Genomic DNA, 15,282 nt, shown 5'->3' with positions numbered 1-15,282 from the left:
ACTATAACTGTACTGGTCTGTTACGCCCCTGTCTAGGGGGTCAGGGTGAAACATACAAAGATAAATTTGCATGTTCCCTCTCCGATCCCCAAACCAAAATCCAGGATTGAGATGTTCCAACAGAATGATATTTATTTTAAACGAAAGAAAGTGTCAAACAAAACATGACACTACAACTCAGGGCGAACCAAGGCCAACATAATAAACAAAATAAGCCATTTCCCACAGAAAGTGCTAGCTAGCCTGATAGAAATAAACAAACCAAAAGATAGTCGCTAACCCTAACTCCCTAATGTGAAAACAAGAGAAAACAATCAAAAGAAAATGGCAGTCCACCCCTACAGATTTAATACTATTTACAAAATATACAATTTATAAACAAAACCACGGCACAAAACCTAACAATTCAAAAATGCTAAATAAGATTTGGAAACCAAGAACAGCAAACAGGTGCTGCTGCCAGAAAGAGCCTCGCTAGCTGTTGGGAACCGTACATTTAAAACTCCAGGAAGTGTAGGATGGACCAATCAGCTTCCTGTACTTCCCCCAAATCCGGCCAATCAGGCACGGCACCTATAAGAACAAGAAAATAAAAACAACACATATGGCCAGGACCGTAACATGGTCTACTAGTAATGAAGCACGATGGTTGACAAACCAATAAAGTAGCAAAACAGCAATGAAAGAACAAAATTTGATGAAAATATAGAACAATTTCTATGAATAAATAGGCAGTAACACCAGCTTGTGCTGCCCGTAAACCCAAGCAAAGAAGCTTACAGCACCTGGTATTCCCAGGCGGTCTTCCTACCAAGTACTAACAAGGCCCGGCCCTATTTGGCTGCCGAGATCGGACGGGATCGGGCGCTTAGAGAGCAGTGTGGCCATAAGCTGCATTTGACATCATCAACAGCTCTCAAAAACGCTGGAGAAGCAGAATGCATGACACTTGCTAAGAAGAAGATAAATGTGGCAAAGTACAAAGCACTATAACTGTACTGGTCTGTTACGCCCCTGTCTAGGGGGTCAGGGTGCAACATACAAAGATAAATTAGCATGTTCCCTCTCCGATCCCCAAACCAAAATCCAGGATCGAGATGTTCCAACAGAATGATATTTATTTTAAACGAAAGAAAGTGTCAAACAAAACATGACACTACAACTCAGGGCGAACCAAGGCCAACATAATAAACAAAATAAGCCATTTCCCACAGAAAGTGCTAGCTAGCCTGATAGAAATAAACAAACCAAAAGACAGTCGCTAACCCTAACTCCCTAATGTGAAAACAGTCCAAAGAAAATGGTAGTTCACCCCTACAGATTTAATACTATTTACAAAATATACAATTTATAAACAAAACCACGGCACAAAACCTAACAATTCAGAAATACTAAATAAGGTTTGGAAACAAAGAACAGCAAACAGGTGCTGATGCCAGAAAGAGCCTCGCTAGCTGTTGGGAACCGTACTTTTAAAACTCCAGGAAGTGTAGGATGGACCACTCAGCTTCCGGTACTGCCCCCCAATCCGGCCAATCAGGCAGGGCACCTATAAGAACAAGAAAATAAAAACAACACATATGGCCAGGACCGTAACATGGTCTATTAGTAATGAAGCACGATGGTTGACAAACCAATAAAGTAGCAAAACAGCAATGAAAGAACAAAATTTGATGAAAATATAGAACAATTTCTATGAATAAATAGGCAGTAACACCAGCTTGTGCTGCCCGTAAACCCAAGCAAAAAAGCTTACAGCACCTGGTATTCCCAGGCGGTCTTCCTACCAAGTACTAACCAGGCCCGGCTCTATTTGGCTGCCGAGATCGGACGAGATCGGGCGCTTAGAGAGCAGTGTGGCCGTAAGCTGCATTTGACATCATCAACAGCTCTTAAAAACGCTGGAGAAGCAGAATGCATGACACTTGCTAAGAAGAAGATAAATGTGGCAAAGTACAAAGTACTATAACTGTACTGGTCTGTTACGCCCCTGTCTAGGGGGTCAGGGTGCCACATACAAAGATAAATTAGCATGTTCCCTCTCCGATCCCCAAACCAAAATCCAGGATCGAGATGTTCCAACAGAATGATATTTATTTTAAACGAAAGAAAGTGTCAAACAAAACATGACACTACAACTCAGGGCGAACCAAGGCCAACATAATAAACAAAATAAGCCATTTCCCACAGAGAGTGCTAGCTAGCCTGATAGAAATAAACAAACCAAAAGACAGTCGCTAACCCTAACTCCCTAATGTGAAAACAGTCTAAAGAAAATGGCAGTTCACCCCTACAGATTTAATACTATTTACAAAATATACAATTTATAAACAAAACCACGGCACAAAACCTAACAATTTAAAAATGCTAAATAAGATTTGGAAACCAAGAACAGCAAACAGGTGCTGCTGCCAGAAAGAGCCTCGCTAGCTGTTGGGAACCGTACTTTTAAAACTCCAGGAAGTGTAGGATGGACCAATCAGCTTCCTGTACTTCCCCCAAATCCAGCCAATCAGGCAGGGCACCTATAAGAACAAGAAAATAAAAACAACACATATGGCCATGACCGTAACATGGTCTACTAGTAATGAAGCACGATGGTTGGCAAACCAATAAAGTAGCAAAACAGCAATGAAAGAACAAAATTTGATGAAAATATAGAACAATTTCTATGAATAAATAGGCAGTAACACCAGCTTGAGCTGCCCGTAAACCCAAGCAAAAAAGCTTACAGCACCTAGTATTCCCAGGCGGTCTTCCTACCAAGTACTAACCAGGCCCGGCCCTATTTGGCTGCCGAGATCGGACGAGATCGGGCGCTTAGAGAGCGGTGTGGCCGTAACATGCATTTGACATCATCAACAGCTCTTAAAAACGCTAGAGAAGCAGAATGCATGACACTTGCTAAGAAGAAGATAAATGTGGCAAAGTACAAAGTACTATAACTGTACTGGTCTGTTACGCCCCTGTCTAGGGGGTCAGGGTGAAACATACAAAGATAAATTTGCATGTTCCCTCTCCGATCCCCAAACCAAAATCCAGGATTGAGATGTTCCAACAGAATGATATTTATTTTAAACGAAAGAAAGTGTCAAACAAAACATGACACTACAACTCAGGGCGAACCAAGGCCAACATAATAAACAAAATAAGCCATTTCCCACAGAAAGTGCTAGCTAGCCTGATAGAAATAAACAAACCAAAAGATAGTCGCTAACCCTAACTCCCTAATGTGAAAACAAGAGAAAACAATCAAAAGAAAATGGCAGTCCACCCCTACAGATTTAATACTATTTACAAAATATACAATTTATAAACAAAACCACGGCACAAAACCTAACAATTCAAAAATGCTAAATAAGATTTGGAAACCAAGAACAGCAAACAGGTGCTGCTGCCAGAAAGAGCCTCGCTAGCTGTTGGGAACCGTACATTTAAAACTCCAGGAAGTGTAGGATGGACCAATCAGCTTCCTGTACTTCCCCCAAATCCGGCCAATCAGGCACGGCACCTATAAGAACAAGAAAATAAAAACAACACATATGGCCAGGACCGTAACATGGTCTACTAGTAATGAAGCACGATGGTTGACAAACCAATAAAGTAGCAAAACAGCAATGAAAGAACAAAATTTGATGAAAATATAGAACAATTTCTATGAATAAATAGGCAGTAACACCAGCTTGTGCTGCCCGTAAACCCAAGCAAAGAAGCTTACAGCACCTGGTATTCCCAGGCGGTCTTCCTACCAAGTACTAACAAGGCCCGGCCCTATTTGGCTGCCGAGATCGGACGGGATCGGGCGCTTAGAGAGCAGTTTGGCCATAAGCTGCATTTGACATCATCAACAGCTCTCAAAAACGCTGGAGAAGCAGAATGCATGACACTTGCTAAGAAGAAGATAAATGTGGCAAAGTACAAAGCACTATAACTGTACTGGTCTGTTACGCCCCTGTCTAGGGGGTCAGGGTGCAACATACAAAGATAAATTAGCATGTTCCCTCTCCGATCCCCAAACCAAAATCCAGGATCGAGATGTTCCAACAGAATGATATTTATTTTAAACGAAAGAAAGTGTCAAACAAAACATGACACTACAACTCAGGGCGAACCAAGGCCAACATAATAAACAAAATAAGCCATTTCCCACAGAAAGTGCTAGCTAGCCTGATAGAAATAAACAAACCAAAAGACAGTCGCTAACCCTAACTCCCTAATGTGAAAACAGTCCAAAGAAAATGGTAGTTCACCCCTACAGATTTAATACTATTTACAAAATATACAATTTATAAACAAAACCACGGCACAAAACCTAACAATTCAGAAATACTAAATAAGGTTTGGAAACAAAGAACAGCAAACAGGTGCTGATGCCAGAAAGAGCCTCGCTAGCTGTTGGGAACCGTACTTTTAAAACTCCAGGAAGTGTAGGATGGACCACTCAGCTTCCGGTACTGCCCCCCAATCCGGCCAATCAGGCAGGGCACCTATAAGAACAAGAAAATAAAAACAACACATATGGCCAGGACCGTAACATGGTCTATTAGTAATGAAGCACGATGGTTGACAAACCAATAAAGTAGCAAAACAGCAATGAAAGAACAAAATTTGATGAAAATATAGAACAATTTCTATGAATAAATAGGCAGTAACACCAGCTTGTGCTGCCCGTAAACCCAAGCAAAAAAGCTTACAGCACCTGGTATTCCCAGGCGGTCTTCCTACCAAGTACTAACCAGGCCCGGCTCTATTTGGCTGCCGAGATCGGACGAGATCGGGCGCTTAGAGAGCAGTGTGGCCGTAAGCTGCATTTGACATCATCAACAGCTCTTAAAAACGCTGGAGAAGCAGAATGCATGACACTTGCTAAGAAGAAGATAAATGTGGCAAAGTACAAAGTACTATAACTGTACTGGTCTGTTACGCCCCTGTCTAGGGGGTCAGGGTGCCACATACAAAGATAAATTAGCATGTTCCCTCTCCGATCCCCAAACCAAAATCCAGGATCGAGATGTTCCAACAGAATGATATTTATTTTAAACGAAAGAAAGTGTCAAACAAAACATGACACTACAACTCAGGGCGAACCAAGGCCAACATAATAAACAAAATAAGCCATTTCCCACAGAGAGTGCTAGCTAGCCTGATAGAAATAAACAAACCAAAAGACAGTCGCTAACCCTAACTCCCTAATGTGAAAACAGTCCAAAGAAAATGGCAGTTCACCCCTACAGATTTAATACTATTTACAAAATATACAATTTATAAACAAAACCACGGCACAAAACCTAACAATTTAAAAATGCTAAATAAGATTTGGAAACCAAGAACAGCAAACAGGTGCTGCTGCCAGAAAGAGCCTCGCTAGCTGTTGGGAACCGTACTTTTAAAACTCCAGGAAGTGTAGGATGGACCAATCAGCTTCCTGTACTTCCCCCAAATCCAGCCAATCAGGCAGGGCACCTATAAGAACAAGAAAATAAAAACAACACATATGGCCATGACCGTAACATGGTCTACTAGTAATGAAGCACGATGGTTGACAAACCAATAAAGTAGCAAAACAGCAATGAAAGAACAAAATTTGATGAAAATATAGAACAATTTCTATGAATAAATAGGCAGTAACACCAGCTTGAGCTGCCCGTAAACCCAAGCAAAAAAGCTTACAGCACCTGGTATTCCCAGGCGGTCTTCCTACCAAGTACTAACCAGGCCCGGCCCTATTTGGCTGCTGAGATCGGACGAGATCGGGCGCTCAGAGAGCGGTGTGGCCGTAAGCTGCATTTGACATCATCAACAGCTCTTAAAAACGCTGGAGAAGCAGAATGCATGACACTTGCTAAGAAGAAGATAAATGTGGCAAAGTACAAAGTACTATAACTGTACTGGTCTGTTACGCCCCTGTCTAGGGGGTCAGGGTGAAACATACAAAGATAAATTTGCATGTTCCCTCTCCGATCCTCAAACCAAAATCCAGGATTGAGATGTTCCAACAGAATGATATTTATTTTAAACGAAAGAAAGTGTCAAACAAAACATGACACTACAACTCAGGGCGAACCAAGGCCAACATAATAAACAAAATAAGCCATTTCCCACAGAAAGTGCTAGCTAGCCTGATAGAAATAAACAAACCAAAAGATAGTCGCTAACCCTAACTCCCTAATGTGAAAACAAGAGAAAACAATCAAAAGAAAATGGCAGTCCACCCCTACAGATTTAATACTATTTACAAAATATACAATTTATAAACAAAACCACGGCACAAAACCTAACAATTCAAAAATGCTAAATAAGATTTGGAAACCAAGAACAGCAAACAGGTGCTGCTGCCAGAAAGAGCCTCGCTAGCTGTTGGGAACCGTACTTTTAAAACTCCAGGAAGTGTAGGATGGACCAATCAGCTTCCTGTACTTCCCCCAAATCCGGCCAATCAGGCAGGGCACCTATAAGAACAAGAAAATAAAAACAACACATATGGCCAGGACCGTAACATGGTCTACTAGTAATGAAGCACGATGGTTGACAAACCAATAAAGTAGCAAAACAGCAATGAAAGAACAAAATTTGATGAAAATATAGAACAATTTCTATGAATAAATAGGCAGTAACACCAGCTTGAGCTGCCCGTAAACCCAAGCAAAAAAGCTTACAGCACCTGGTATTCCCAGGCGGTCTTCCTACCAAGTACTAACCAGGCCCGGCCCTATTTGGCTGCCGAGATCGGACGAGATCGGGCGCTTAGAGAGCGGTGTGGCCGTAACATGCATTTGACATCATCAACAGCTCTTAAAAACGCTAGAGAAGCAGAATGCATGACACTTGCTAAGAAGAAGATAAATGTGGCAAAGTACAAAGTACTATAACTGTACTGGTCTGTTACGCCCCTGTCTAGGGGGTCAGGGTGAAACATACAAAGATAAATTTGCATGTTCCCTCTCCGATCCCCAAACCAAAATCCAGGATTGAGATGTTCCAACAGAATGATATTTATTTTAAACGAAAGAAAGTGTCAAACAAAACATGACACTACAACTCAGGGCGAACCAAGGCCAACATAATAAACAAAATAAGCCATTTCCCACAGAAAGTGCTAGCTAGCCTGATAGAAAGAAACAAACCAAAAGACAGTCGCTAACCCTAACTCCCTAATGTGAAAACAAGAGAAAACAATCAAAAGAAAAATGGCAGTCCACCCCTACAGATTTAATACTATTTACAAAATATACAATTTATAAACAAAACCACGGCACAAAACCTAACAATTCAAAAATGCTAAATAAGGTTTGGAAACCAAGAACAGCAAACAGGTGCTGATGCCAGAAAGAGCCTCGCTAGCTGTTGGGAACCATACTTTTAAAACTCCAGGAAGTGTAGGATGGACCAATCAGCTTCCTGTACTGCCCCCCAATCCAGCCAATCAGGCAGGGCACCTATAAGAACAAGAAAATAAAAACAACACATATGGCCAGGACCGTAACATGGTCTACTAGTAATGAAGCACGATGGTTGGCAAACCAATAAAGTAGCAAAACAGCAATGAAAGAACAAAATTTGATGAAAATATAGAACAATTTCTATGAATAAATAGGCAGTAACACCAGCTTGTGCTGCCCGTAAACCCAAGCAAAAAAGCTTACAGCACCTGGTATTCCCAGGCGGTCTTCCTACCAAGTACTAACCAGGCCCGGCTCTATTTGGCTGCCGAGATCGGACGAGATCGGGCGCTTAGAGAGCGGTGTGGCCGTAAGCTGCATTTGATATCATCAACAGCTCTTAAAAACGCTGGAGAAGCAGAATGCATGACACTTGCTAAGAAGAAGATAAATGTGGCAAAGTACAAAGTACTATAACTGTACTGGTCTGTTACGCCCCTGTCTAGGGGTCAGGGTGAAACATACAAAGATAAATTTGCATGTTCCCTCTCCGATCCCCAAACCAAAATCCAGGATCGACATGTTCCAACAGAATGATATTTATTTTAAACGAAAGAAAGTGTCAAACAAAACATGACACTACAACTCAGGGCGAACCAAGGCCAACATAATAAACAAAATAAGCCATTTCCCACAGAAAGTGCTAGCTAGCCTGATAGAAAGAAACCAAACCAAAAGACAGTCGCTAACCCTAACTCCCTAATGTGAAAACAGTCCAAAGAAAATGGCAGTTCACCCCTACAGATTTAATACTATTTACAAAATATACAATTTATAAACAAAACCACGGCACAAAACCTAACAATTCAAAAATGCTAAATAAGATTTGGAACCAAGAACAGCAAACAGGTGCTGCTGCCAGAAAGAGCCTCGCTAGCTGTTGGGAACCGTACATTTAAAACTCCAGGAAGTGTAGGATGGACCAATCAGCTTCCTGTACTTCCCCCAAATCCGGCCAATCAGGCACGGCACCTATAAGAACAAGAAAATAAAAACAACACATATGGCCAGGACCGTAACATGGTCTACTAGTAATGAAGCACGATGGTTGACAAACCAATAAAGTAGCAAAACAGCAATGAAAGAACAAAATTTGATGAAAATATAGAACAATTTCTATGAATAAATAGGCAGTAACACCAGCTTGAGCTGCCCGTAAACCAAAGCAAAAAAGCTTACAGCACCTGGTATTCCCAGGCGGTCTTCCTACCAAGTACTACCAGGCCCGGCCCTATTTGGCTGCCGAGATCGGACGAGATCGGGCGCTTAGAGAGCGGTGTGGCCGTAACATGCATTTGATATCATCAACAGCTCTTAAAACGCTAGAGAAGCAGAATGCATGACACTTGCTAAGAAGAAGATAAATGTGGCAAAGTACAAAGTACTATACTGTACTGGTCTGTTACGCCCCTGTCTAGGGGGTCAGGGTGAAACATACAAAGATAAATTTGCATGTTCCCTCTCCGATCCCCAAACCAAAATCCAGGATTGAGATGTTCCAACAGAATGATATTTATTTTAAACGAAAGAAAGTGTCAAACAAAACATGACACTACAACTCAGGGCGAACCAAGGCCAACATAATAAACAAAATAAGCCATTTCCCACAGAAAGTGCTAGCTAGCCTGATAGAAAGAAACAAACCAAAAGACAGTCGCTAACCCTAACTCCCTAATGCGAAAACAAGAGAAAACAATCAAAAGAAAAATGGCAGTCCACCCCTACAGATTTAATACTATTTACAAAATATACAATTTATAAACAAAACCACGGCACAAAACCTAACAATTCAAAAATGCTAAATAAGGTTTGGAAACCAAGAACAGCAAACAGGTGCTGCTGCCAGAAAGAGCCTCGCTAGCTGTTGGGAACCGTACTTTTAAAACTCCAGGAAGTGTAGGATGGACCAATCAGCTTCCTGTACTTCCCCCAAATCCGGCCAATCAGGCAGGGCACCTATAAGAACAAGAAAATAAAAACAACACATATGGCCAGGACCGTAACATGGTCTACTAGTAATGAAGCACGATGGTTGACAAACCAATAATAAAGTAGCAAAACAGCAATGAAAGAACAAAATTTGATGAAAATATAGAACAATTTTTATGAATAAATAGGCAGTAACACCAGCTTGTGCTGCTCGTAAACCCAAGCAAAAAAGCTTACAGCACCTGGTATTCCCAGGCGGTCTTCCTACCAAGTACTAACCAGGTCCGGCCCTATTTGGCTGCCGAGATCGGACGAGATCGGGCGCTCAGAGAGCGGTGTGGCCGTAAGCTGCATTTGACATCATCAACAGCTCTTAAAAACGCTGGAGAAGCAGAATGCATGACACTTGCTAAGATAAAGATAAATGTGGCAAAGTACAAAGTACTATAACTGTACTGGTCTGTTACGCCCCTGTCTAGGGGGTCAGGGTGCAACATACAAAGATAAATTAGCATGTTCCCTCTCCGATCCCCAAACCAAAATCCAGAATCGAGATGTTCCAACAGAATGATATTTATTTTAAACGAAAGAAAGTGTCAAACAAAACATGACACTACAACTCAGGGCGAACCAAGGCCAACATAATAAACAAAATAAGCCATTTCCCACAGAAAGTGCTAGCTAGCCTGATAGAAATAAACAAACCAAAAGATAGTCGCTAACCCTAACTCCCTAATGTGAAAACAGTCCAAAGAAAATGGCAGTCCACCCCTACAGATTTAATACTATTTACAAAATATACAATTTATAAACAAAACCACGGCACAAAACCTAACAATTCAAAAATGCTAAATAAGATTTGGAAACTAAGAACAGCAAACAGGTGCTGCTGCCAGAAAGAGCCTCGCTAGCTGTTGGGAACCGTACTTTTAAAACTCCAGGAAGTGTAGGATGGACCAATCAGCTTCCTGTACTTCCCCCAAATCCGGCCAATCAGGCAGGGCACCTATAAGAACAAGAAAATAAAAACAACACATATGGCCATGACCGTAACATGGTCTACTAGTAATGAAGCACGATGGTTGACAAACCAATAAAGTAGCAAAACAGCAATGAAAGAACAAAATTTGATGAAAATATAGAACAATTTCTATGAATAAATAGGCAGTAACACCAGCTTGAGCTGCCCGTAAACCCAAGCAAAAAAGCTTACAGCACCTGGTATTCCCAGGCGGTCTTCCTACCAAGTACTAACCAGGCCCGGCCCTATTTGGCTGCCGAGATCGGACGCTTAGAGAGCGGTGTGGCCGTAACATGCATTTGACATCATCAACAGCTCTTAAAAACGCTAGAGAAGCAGAATGCATGACACTTGCTAAGAAAAAGATAAATGTGGCAAAGTACAAAGTACTATAACTGTACTGGTCTGTTACGCCCCTGTCAAGGGGGTCAGGGTGAAACATACAAAGATAAATTTGCATGTTCCCTCTCCGATCCCCAAACCAAAATCCAGGATTGAGATGTTCCAACAGAATGATATTTATTTTAAACGAAAGAAAGTGTCAAACAAAACATGACACTACAACTCAGGGCGAACCAAGGCCAACATAATAAACAAAATAAGCCATTTCCCACAGAAAGTGCTAGCTAGCCTGATAGAAAGAAACAAACCAAAAGACAGTCGCTAACCCTAACTCCCTAATGTGAAAACAAGAGAAAACAATCAAAAGAAAAATGGCAGTCCACCCCTACAGATTTAATACTATTTACAAAATATACAATTTATAAACAAAACCACGGCACAAAACCTAACAATTCAAAAATGCTAAATAAGGTTTGGAAACCAAGAACAGCAAACAGGTGCTGATGCCAGAAAGAGCCTCGCTAGCTGTTGGGAACCATACTTTTAAAACTCCAGGAAGTGTAGGATGGACCAATCAGCTTCCTGTACTGCCCCCCAATCCAGCCAATCAGGCAGGGCACCTATAAGAACAAGAAAATAAAAACAACACATATGGCCAGGACCGTAACATGGTCTACTAGTAATGAAGCACGATGGTTGGCAAACCAATAAAGTAGCAAAACAGCAATGAAAGAACAAAATTTGATGAAAATATAGAACAATTTCTATGAATAAATAGGCAGTAACACCAGCTTGTGCTGCCCGTAAACCCAAGCAAAAAAGCTTACAGCACCTGGTATTCCCAGGCGGTCTTCCTACCAAGTACTAACCAGGCCCGGCTCTATTTGGCTGCCGAGATCGGACGAGATCGGGCGCTTAGAGAGCGGTGTGGCCGTAAGCTGCATTTGATATCATCAACAGCTCTTAAAAACGCTGGAGAAGCAGAATGCATGACACTTGCTAAGAAGAAGATAAATGTGGCAACGTACAAAGTACTATAACTGTACTGGTCTGTTACGCCCCTGTCTAGGGGGTCAGGGTGCAACATACAAAGATAAATTAGCATGTTCCCTCTCCGATCCCCAAACCAAAATCCAGGATCGAGATGTTCCAACAGAATGATATTTATTTTAAACGAAAGAAAGTGTCAAACAAAACATGACACTACAACTCAGGGCGAACCAAGGCCAACATAATAAACAAAATAAGCCATTTCCCACAGAAAGTGCTAGCTAGCCTGATAGAAATAAACAAACCAAAAGACAGTCGCTAACCCTAACTCCCTAATGTGAAAACAGTCCAAAGAAAATGGCAGTTCACCCCTACAGATTTAATACTATTTACAAAATATACAATTTATAAACAAAACCACGGCACAAAACCTAACAATTCAAAAATGCTAAATAAGGTTTGGAAACCAAGAACAGCAAACAGGTGCTGATGCCAGAAAGAGCCTCGCTAGCTGTTGGGAACCATACTTTTAAAACTCCAGGAAGTGTAGGATGGACCAATCAGCTTCCTGTACTGCCCCCCAATCCAGCCAATCAGGCAGGGCACCTATAAGAACAAGAAAATAAAAACAACACATATGGCCAGGACCGTAACATGGTCTACTAGTAATGAAGCACGATGGTTGGCAAACCAATAAAGTAGCAAAACAGCAATGAAAGAACAAAATTTGATGAAAATATAGAACAATTTCTATGAATAAATAGGCAGTAACACCAGCTTGTGCTGCCCGTAAACCCAAGCAAAAAAGCTTACTGCACCTGGTATTCCCAGGCGGTCTTCCTACCAAGTACTAACAAGGCCCGGCCCTATTTGGCTGCCGAGATCGGACGGGATCGGGCGCTTAGAGAGCAGTGTGGCCATAAGCTGCATTTGACATCATCAACAGCTCTCAAAAACGCTGGAGAAGCAGAATGCATGACACTTGCTAAGAAGAAGATAAATGTGGCAAAGTACAAAGCACTATAACTGTACTGGTCTGTTACGCCCCTGTCTAGGGGGTCAGGGTGCAACATACAAAGATAAATTAGCATGTTCCCTCTCCGATCCCCAAACCAAAATCCAGGATCGAGATGTTCCAACAGAATGATATTTATTTTAAACGAAAGAAAGTGTCAAACAAAACATGACACTACAACTCAGGGCGAACCAAGGCCAACATAATAAACAAAATAAGCCATTTCCCACAGAAAGTGCTAGCTAGCCTGATAGAAATAAACAAACCAAAAGACAGTCGCTAACCCTAACTCCCTAATGTGAAAACAGTCCAAAGAAAATGGTAGTTCACCCCTACAGATTTAATACTATTTACAAAATATACAATTTATAAACAAAACCACGGCACAAAACCTAACAATTCAGAAATACTAAATAAGGTTTGGAAACAAAGAACAGCAAACAGGTGCTGATGCCAGAAAGAGCCTCGCTAGCTGTTGGGAACCGTACTTTTAAAACTCCAGGAAGTGTAGGATGGACCACTCAGCTTCCGGTACTGCCCCCCAATCCGGCCAATCAGGCAGGGCACCTATAAGAACAAGAAAATAAAAACAACACATATGGCCAGGACCGTAACATGGTCTATTAGTAATGAAGCACGATGGTTGACAAACCAATAAAGTAGCAAAACAGCAATGAAAGAACAAAATTTGATGAAAATATAGAACAATTTCTATGAATAAATAGGCAGTAACACCAGCTTGTGCTGCCCGTAAACCCAAGCAAAAAAGCTTACAGCACCTGGTATTCCCAGGCGGTCTTCCTACCAAGTACTAACCAGGCCCGGCTCTATTTGGCTGCCGAGATCGGACGAGATCGGGCGCTTAGAGAGCAGTGTGGCCGTAAGCTGCATTTGACATCATCAACAGCTCTTAAAAACGCTGGAGAAGCAGAATGCATGACACTTGCTAAGAAGAAGATAAATGTGGCAAAGTACAAAGTACTATAACTGTACTGGTCTGTTACGCCCCTGTCTAGGGGGTCAGGGTGCCACATACAAAGATAAATTAGCATGTTCCCTCTCCGATCCCCAAACCAAAATCCAGGATCGAGATGTTCCAACAGAATGATATTTATTTTAAACGAAAGAAAGTGTCAAACAAAACATGACACTACAACTCAGGGCGAACCAAGGCCAACATAATAAACAAAATAAGCCATTTCCCACAGAGAGTGCTAGCTAGCCTGATAGAAATAAACAAACCAAAAGACAGTCGCTAACCCTAACTCCCTAATGTGAAAACAGTCCAAAGAAAATGGCAGTTCACCCCTACAGATTTAATACTATTTACAAAATATACAATTTATAAACAAAACCACGGCACAAAACCTAACAATTTAAAAATGCTAAATAAGATTTGGAAACCAAGAACAGCAAACAGGTGCTGCTGCCAGAAAGAGCCTCGCTAGCTGTTGGGAACCGTACTTTTAAAACTCCAGGAAGTGTAGGATGGACCAATCAGCTTCCTGTACTTCCCCCAAATCCAGCCAATCAGGCAGGGCACCTATAAGAACAAGAAAATAAAAACAACACATATGGCCATGACCGTAACATGGTCTACTAGTAATGAAGCACGATGGTTGGCAAACCAATAAAGTAGCAAAACAGCAATGAAAGAACAAAATTTGATGAAAATATAGAACAATTTCTATGAATAAATAGGCAGTAACACCAGCTTGAGCTGCCCGTAAACCCAAGCAAAAAAGCTTACAGCACCTAGTATTCCCAGGCGGTCTTCCTACCAAGTACTAACCAGGCCCGGCCCTATTTGGCTGCCGAGATCGGACGAGATCGGGCGCTTAGAGAGCGGTGTGGCCGTAACATGCATTTGACATCATCAACAGCTCTTAAAAACGCTAGAGAAGCAGAATGCATGACACTTGCTAAGAAGAAGATAAATGTGGCAAAGTACAAAGTACTATAACTGTACTGGTCTGTTACGCCCCTGTCTAGGGGGTCAGGGTGAAACATACAAAGATAAATTTGCATGTTCCCTCTCCGATCCCCAAACCAAAATCCAGGATTGAGATGTTCCAACAGAATGATATTTATTTTAAACGAAAGAAAGTGTCAAACAAAACATGACACTACAACTCAGGGCGAACCAAGGCCAACATAATAAACAAAATAAGCCATTTCCCACAGAAAGTGCTAGCTAGCCTGATAGAAATAAACAAACCAAAAGATAGTCGCTAACCCTAACTCCCTAATGTGAAAACAAGAGAAAACAATCAAAAGAAAATGGCAGTCCACCCCTACAGATTTAATACTATTTACAAAATATACAATTTATAAACAAAACCACGGCACAAAACCTAACAATTCAAAAATGCTAAATAAGATTTGGAAACCAAGAACAGCAAACAGGTGCTGCTGCCAGAAAGAGCCTCGCTAGCTGTTGGGAACCGTACATTTAAAACTCCAGGAAGTGTAGGATGGACCAATCAGCTTCCTGTACTTCCCCCAAATCCGGCCAATCAGGCACGGCACCTATAAGAACAAGAAAA

General features: G+C 41.5%; 14 pseudogenes; all 14 read right to left on the bottom strand.

The window, feature by feature from the left end:
• Positions 1 to 773: 773 nt before the first annotated feature.
• Positions 774 to 892, bottom strand: LOC137110631 (5S ribosomal RNA; annotated as a pseudogene).
• An 857-nt stretch (positions 893 to 1,749) lies between these two features.
• LOC137110151 (5S ribosomal RNA) lies at positions 1,750 to 1,868 on the bottom strand (annotated as a pseudogene).
• Positions 1,869 to 2,725: 857 nt separating this feature from the next.
• Positions 2,726 to 2,844, bottom strand: LOC137110765 (5S ribosomal RNA; annotated as a pseudogene).
• Positions 2,845 to 3,711: 867 nt separating this feature from the next.
• LOC137110713 (5S ribosomal RNA) lies at positions 3,712 to 3,830 on the bottom strand (annotated as a pseudogene).
• An 857-nt stretch (positions 3,831 to 4,687) lies between these two features.
• Positions 4,688 to 4,806, bottom strand: LOC137110150 (5S ribosomal RNA; annotated as a pseudogene).
• Positions 4,807 to 5,663: 857 nt separating this feature from the next.
• Positions 5,664 to 5,782, bottom strand: LOC137110600 (5S ribosomal RNA; annotated as a pseudogene).
• An 867-nt stretch (positions 5,783 to 6,649) lies between these two features.
• On the bottom strand, positions 6,650 to 6,768 carry LOC137110393 (5S ribosomal RNA; annotated as a pseudogene).
• Positions 6,769 to 7,636: 868 nt separating this feature from the next.
• On the bottom strand, positions 7,637 to 7,755 carry LOC137110091 (5S ribosomal RNA; annotated as a pseudogene).
• An 856-nt stretch (positions 7,756 to 8,611) lies between these two features.
• Positions 8,612 to 8,729, bottom strand: LOC137110808 (5S ribosomal RNA; annotated as a pseudogene).
• Positions 8,730 to 9,598: 869 nt separating this feature from the next.
• Positions 9,599 to 9,717, bottom strand: LOC137110262 (5S ribosomal RNA; annotated as a pseudogene).
• A 1,834-nt stretch (positions 9,718 to 11,551) lies between these two features.
• On the bottom strand, positions 11,552 to 11,670 carry LOC137110079 (5S ribosomal RNA; annotated as a pseudogene).
• Positions 11,671 to 12,527: 857 nt separating this feature from the next.
• Positions 12,528 to 12,646, bottom strand: LOC137110921 (5S ribosomal RNA; annotated as a pseudogene).
• An 857-nt stretch (positions 12,647 to 13,503) lies between these two features.
• On the bottom strand, positions 13,504 to 13,622 carry LOC137110148 (5S ribosomal RNA; annotated as a pseudogene).
• Positions 13,623 to 14,479: 857 nt separating this feature from the next.
• LOC137110763 (5S ribosomal RNA) lies at positions 14,480 to 14,598 on the bottom strand (annotated as a pseudogene).
• Positions 14,599 to 15,282: the final 684 nt, after the last annotated feature.

The sequence above is a fragment of the Channa argus genome, unplaced genomic scaffold, assembly GCF_033026475.1.
Source record: "Channa argus isolate prfri unplaced genomic scaffold, Channa argus male v1.0 Contig009, whole genome shotgun sequence".
Lineage (NCBI taxonomy): Eukaryota > Metazoa > Chordata > Actinopteri > Anabantiformes > Channidae > Channa > Channa argus.
This window is presented reverse-complemented; position numbering and strand designations above follow the sequence as displayed.